Below are 6,776 nucleotides of genomic sequence, written 5' to 3' on the forward strand. Positions count from 1 at the left end.
CTCCACACTAAAATGTTAAGGTAAAGGGAAAATCTACAGTGGAATAGTCTTGAATATTGATGATTTGTAGTTGTAGACCAGCATTAGCTGACTTTCAAACTTTGTAAAAATGACTTTAATTAAAATAAAAAATGGCTTAAAGTTCTGTGACAGAAATGCTTAGTATGAATTTATTAGGGTTTATTATTTTTTCCAAATTTAAATTTTAAACAATATGTATAATATAATGTAACAGAGTTCAAAGTGCATATTTTTAACAAAGAATGTCAGATCATGGTTGGAATCAATTATTTCTGTATATGAATCTACACCTACAGCTTAAAGCAGTTCCCTGTTCTGAAGACTCATCAATTCCAGCAGTTGAGAAGCTCCCTAAATCCCCCCACAGAAAGTAAAAACGCTCCTATATATTCCGTAACAAGTTTTTACCAATAAACATTTTTCAACCCCCACCATGTATCATTTAATTAGACCTAAGGTTTAACAATAAATTAGATTATGGTCGAAGCAAATCAACAGGTTGTTCACCAGTCTGCAGACACCCTGCAGTCACAGATCTTCTTTTACATAAATCATATCGTTAGAACTGACGAGGGTCAACCCAGACCGAAATATATTTTCAATAAATGTGGTACTAATATCTACTTCTTTTACTCTACAGAGGTTTGGTCCATTACCATTCTTCTGCACTATTCTTCTTGTTCTCCAACTTTCTTCTTTATGATGCGACTTCCTTCAGGTTCTTGGTTAAACTTTGAAAGAAAAGTTGTGGACAAGTCCCAAACTCACCAAAAATTTTGTTAAGACAGTCTCTGAGTATGTTTTAGTTTTATACACATGGCTTGGGTTTCCTATTTCAAGGTATGTGGGACCCTGTAGAATCCTTTTTTTTCATTTTATTCAGTTTCTCAGTCTGTGGAATATCAAGGTTTCTTTTTTAATTTTAATTGAGGTAACAAAATGATTTGGGTAAAAACAATAAAAAAAATTTTCAATGAAAATCATTTGGGAATCAAAAGAATAGTCTTAAGAAGATGAAAAGAAAAACTTTTCAAAAAAATCGCTTATTTGGCAGAGAATAAAAATTAAACACTTTTTCTCACTTATTGGGAAGTCACCTAACTTTTGCTGTATTTATTTTTTTATTTAGTTTAGAGCAGAAATTGTATTTACAGCGTATAAAGAATCTCCGCCAAGAATTGTTGGAGCAGTAGGAACATATTTGTAATCTTTTTAAGATTGATGAAATTATATCTACCTTAACTTTGCCGTACGAAATATAACATATACTAGGAAAAGGGAATTTTATTCAAATTACAATTAAATAATGCACACAGTACATCTGATATTTTCTACACAAGGAAACCACATTTGAATCATCTAAATATTTTTTGGCACACTGTCTGTAGACTCTGTCTGTACCCAATAAATTTAACTGATCAGACCCACATTTTTTTGTGGCAACAAACTTGACCCCAGGGAAGGTTAATGGACCTGTCAAAATTGAAATATTTTACACGGATGAAAATAACTAACGAATTTCGTTATTTTAAAATGCATAATTTTAAAAAGAAAAATCTGTGAAAAAGTTGGTTTTACAAATTACGAAGAAAAAATGCCGACTTTTAGAGCATATTTAAAATTCTTTGTTTTCTTGTTTACTGGTAAGAAGTTTGCATCAATGAAGTGTTCATATGTTTAAAATAAATATTCAGAATCAAGGACATGTCCTCTGTGTAAAAACTACATTTACACTAGAGCGGAAGTCAAAGAATTGGACTTATTATTATTATATTTTAAAGGGATATAGGATCAGAAGGATGCACAGTACTGTACTGCCATATCAAACAACTAACAACGCAGGCCAGTCCAAGTAGGTTAACTAGTATACTGTACTGCCATATCAACCAAACCTAGCTAGGCAGGCCAGTACAAAAAGGTTGTCCAGTGTACTATTAACTCAACCTAGCTAAGCAGGACAGTAAGAGAAGGTTGCAAATTGTACAGTACTGCCATATCAAACAAAACTAGCTAGGCAGGACGGCACAAAAAGGTTACCCAGTGTACTGTACTACCATCTCAACCCAACCTAACTGGTCATGACGGTATATGAAGGTTGCTCACTGACCAACCCAACCTAGCTAGACAGTATGTCCAACAGGGGTGTATATTTACCTTAAAAATAATTCCCCCCCCCTTTAGAAAATATTTTTTCCCCCAGAAGTTAAATTTTGTTGTGCTTTTTTAAAAGTGTTTTTTTTTCTTCACTGAATTGAGGAAAATAACTAATTTTTGACAAGAAGTATAACTTATTTTTAAGAAAAAGANCCATATGAACTCAATCTAGCTAGACAGGAAGGTACAAGAAGGTTACCCAGTGTACTATACTGCCATATGAACTCAATCTAGCTAGACAGGAAGGTACAAGAAGGTTACCCAGTGTACTATACTGCCATATGAACTCAATCTAGCTAGACAGGAAGGTACAAGAAGGTTACCCAGTGTACTATACTGCCATATGAACTCAATCTAGCTAGACAGGAAGGTACAAGAAGGTTACCCAGTGTACTATACTGCCATATGAACTCAATCTAGCTAGACAGGAAGGTACAAGAAGGTTACCCAGTGTACTATACTGCCATATGAACTTAATCTAGCTAGACAGGAAGGTACAAGAAGGTTACCCAGTGTACAATACTGCCATATGAACCCAATCCAGCTAGGCAGGACGGTACAAGAAGGTTGCCCACTGCCCAGAGTACTGTACTGCCGTATCAACATGAACTAGCTAGGTAGGACGGTACAAGAAGGTTGTGTACTGTGCTGCCAAATAAACCCAATATAGCTAGGAAGGATTGTACAATGTACAGAACGTTTGATCAGAGTACTGATGTACTACTGTGTACACTGTACAGTGTACAACTACACTGTTCACTCAAACTAACAAATCAGGACAGTACAAAGGATCGCCGTTTTAAAAAGATCGAATGGAGAAAAAATAAAACAATAATCAATTGTCTTAAAGGATACAGCTGTGACTACATAAACTGCTTGTGAGGTGGCTGTTAAACTATTCTTGTCTGCTGTAAGCTATCTGTTGCACAATGTATCTGTAGTCTCACAACTTCCCTACAAAAGAACAAAACATTATTACCAATCAATCTATGTATATAATTTTTATGTAAACGAGTGTGTAATGTTAACTAAATTTACAAAATAAGAATATCGTGATGTAACCATGACATGTTTATACCATAAAAGGGTTGTTAGATCTTTCAGTAATAGTTGACAATTATATTATATATATATTAACAATAATAATAAAATTCTGCATTGTTTTTAGTCATTTTCCCTCAATTTTTTATATAAAACAGTAAAATCGAAATCATTAAAGGTATTGAGCTAAGATTGCTCATTGTCAAGTATTCTTTGTTAAGGACTATTATTAGTTATTAACCAACAGAACCACCAGGAAAAATTCCTTTAATACTTTGTAAGATAATGTAAACATCCTTTTATTTGAGATATATTTAACATCCAATTTCATCCCTATCAAAAAAAGGATATTAAGTAGATTTTCAAGTCCTGCCTATTACAGATAAAATTACATGAGATCCCGGATTAGAACCAGAAATTCCAAAGGTTTGGGGAATAGGGGTGTGGCCGCTATGCCTTGATCAGGCGAATCTCAAAGGTTCGTAGATCAACAAAAAGATACATAACCTTTAAGTTATCGATGGGAAGGATGGGGGGGGGGACTATTTTCCCCTGTTTTAAAACTTAACTTGGATATGCTATGTACCTGCAAAGTTCTACCAGTAATTCCCTCTGTTGTAAGACTTCATTTTCGAGCCTTTCTCTAGCCTCTCTTTCCTAAATGATAAAAACTAAAAAATTGCTTCATTTTCAAACTTACCTAGCCTCTGTTCCTTATCATTAAATATGGAAAATACAGAGTGCAAGTACAAATGGGACACGTCTTTTTATTATATTTTTATTTCTGGAATTTTAAGAGGTTCCACATAAATCTGAGTAGTTCTACAAATTTCAAAATTGTTTTATCTAAATATTTGGTTTAACAATAGACAGGGTGGCCAAAACTTTTTTGAACACATCCGTACAAAAATCCGTACATTTTCAGAAGAAATCCGTACAATCCGTACAATTTTCGAAAAACAATCCGTACAAAAATGTATTTGTGTGGTGTCTTGAAGTCCAAAATGTATTTGTGTGGTGTCTTGAAGTCCAAAATGTATTTGCGTGTGGTGTCTTGAAGTCCAAAATGTATTTGTGTGTGGTGTCTTGAAGTCCAAAATGTATTTGTGTGTGGTGTCTTGAAATCCAAAATGTATTTGTGTGTGGTGTCTTGAAGTCGAGAATGTATTTGTGTGGTGTCTTGAAGTCCAAAATGTATTTGTGTGTGGTGTCTTGAAGTCCAAAATGTATTTGTGTGTGGTGTCTTGAAGTCCAAAATGTATTTGTGTGTGGTGTCTTGAAATCCAAAATGTATTTGTGTGTGGTGTCTTGAAGTCGATGGTGTCTTGAAGTCCAAAATGTATTTGTGTGTGGTGTCTTGAAGTCCAAAATGTATTTGTGTGTGGTGTCTTGAAGTCCAAAATGTATTTGTGTAGTGTCTTGAAGTCCAAAATGTATTTGTGTGTGGTGTCTTGAAGTCCAAAAACCAACCAAGCTACGTATGTCCCAAAGCTAAGTGCAAGGTGTCATATATTTTCTTCACACGAGCATTCCCCCTCAAGGATAAGAGTAGGGTAAGGATAACAAACCATGTACCCTACTTACACAATTAAAAAAATGAAAATGCCTTAAAATTTAAAAAGATTTTTTTCAGACAAGAATAGTATCTACTGACATTTTATAAATGAACCTATCTTGTAAAATTCCTTACATTCATTTGCATGAAAATACTGAAACACTTAAAAATAACACCAAAATCAGGGAACATAAGATGGGTGGGGTAGGGAGCATCCATAATTCTACCTGAAGAAGCTCCTCTCGAAGCTCTCTAACTGTGACTAGCAGCTCTCCAGCTATCTCACTAAGAGCAGCAGAGTTCATGTATTGAGGTGGTGTAGGGGGTTGGTGGACCCCTCCTCCACCCTCCTGATCCTCCTCCCCGTCCTCCTCTTCAACCTCCTCGTTCAACTCCTTCCCCAGGGGCTGCAGCCTCTCTACGGTGCTCGTAGGAGTAGGAGTTATCACACCACCATTTATAATGCCTAGAAAAGAATAAAGATGACTTTTAAAGGTATAGAATTATCAAATAAAGACTCAAGAGTATGTATTTTACCTAAAGCGCCCCCCGTTCATGGTATGATATGTTACAAAATAAATGACTAGCTTGTAAATAACTCAATTTTTTCAATACTTTCAGAAACCATTTCTAAAAATAAAACTAGGAAATTACCTTGACATATTCCCATAACTTGTTCACTTCTGGCAAGGATTGCCTCAACATTCTAAATTATAATTTAAATTACGAACAATCCCTTAGATTCCAATTATTACTTAATAAAGGGAACAGTCCGTTTATTTCAATGTTGAAAAAGAAAACAATGCTTTTAGTTCCATAATCCTACTACATTTCTCTGAATTTATATTTAAAAATATTTTTTAATGCTCTGTCAAATATCCTTTAAACTAAGGTCTCTGATATCCAGATATCCTCTAAACTAAGGTCTCTGATATCCAGATATCCTCTAAACTAAGGTCTCTGATATCCAAATATCCTCTAAACTAAGTTCTCTGATATCCAAATATCTTCTAAACTAAGTTCTCTGATATCCAGATATCCTCTAAATTAAGTTCTCTGATATCCAGATATCCTCTAAAATTAGTTCTGTTATCCAAATATCCTCTAAACTAAGTTCTCTGATATATAGATATCCTCTAAACTAAGTTCTCTGATATCCAGATATCCTTTAAACTAAGTTCTCTGATATCCAGATATCCGCTTAACTAAGTTCTCTGAGATATCCAAATTTCCTCTAAACTAAGTTCTCTGATATCCAGATATCCTCTAAACTAAGTTCTCTGATATCCAGTTATCCTCTAAACTAAGTTCTCTGATATCCAGATATCCTCTAAAATAAGTTCTCTGTTATGCAGATATCCTCTAAACAAGTTTTCTGATATCCAGATATCCTCTAAACTAAGTTCTCTTATATCCAGATATCCTTTAAACTAAGTTCTCTGATATCCAGATATCCTCTTAACTAAGTTCTCTGAGATATCCAAATATCCTCTAAACTAAGCTTTCTGATATCCAGATATCCTCTAAACTAAGTTCTCTGATATCCAGATATCCTCTAAACTAAGTTCTCTGATATCCAAATATCCTCTAAACTAAGTTCTCTAGTATCCAAATATCTGTATATTTGACCTGTATTGGTTGTGTTTGGAAAGAAAGCATAACTTGTTGTTGGATGAGTCGTTGACGGGAGGGATCTTGTTGAAACCGTTTATCTGTTAAAGATATCTAAACAAAAACTGTTAAAAAAGTAACAATTGAAAAAATTTAAACGATCTAAGTTCGGAACTTTTGAGTGTATCCTTAATCTTGAATTCTAGATCTCGACTTCTAAATTGGGCACTTTTAATTTAAAATTTTAAGGGAAAATGCTTGATCCATGAATTAAGGTTACCCAAGATATGGGATTAACACAAAAATTCTGACTTTAGATTTATTGTAGGAGATAAGGTATTTCAATTTACAAACAAGTGAAAGCATGACATGACATTTTTCTATCCGGAAAAAC

The sequence above is a fragment of the Eurytemora carolleeae genome, unplaced genomic scaffold (assembly GCF_000591075.1).
Source record: "Eurytemora carolleeae unplaced genomic scaffold, Eaff_2.0 scaffold159, whole genome shotgun sequence".
Classification (NCBI taxonomy): domain Eukaryota; kingdom Metazoa; phylum Arthropoda; class Copepoda; order Calanoida; family Temoridae; genus Eurytemora; species Eurytemora carolleeae.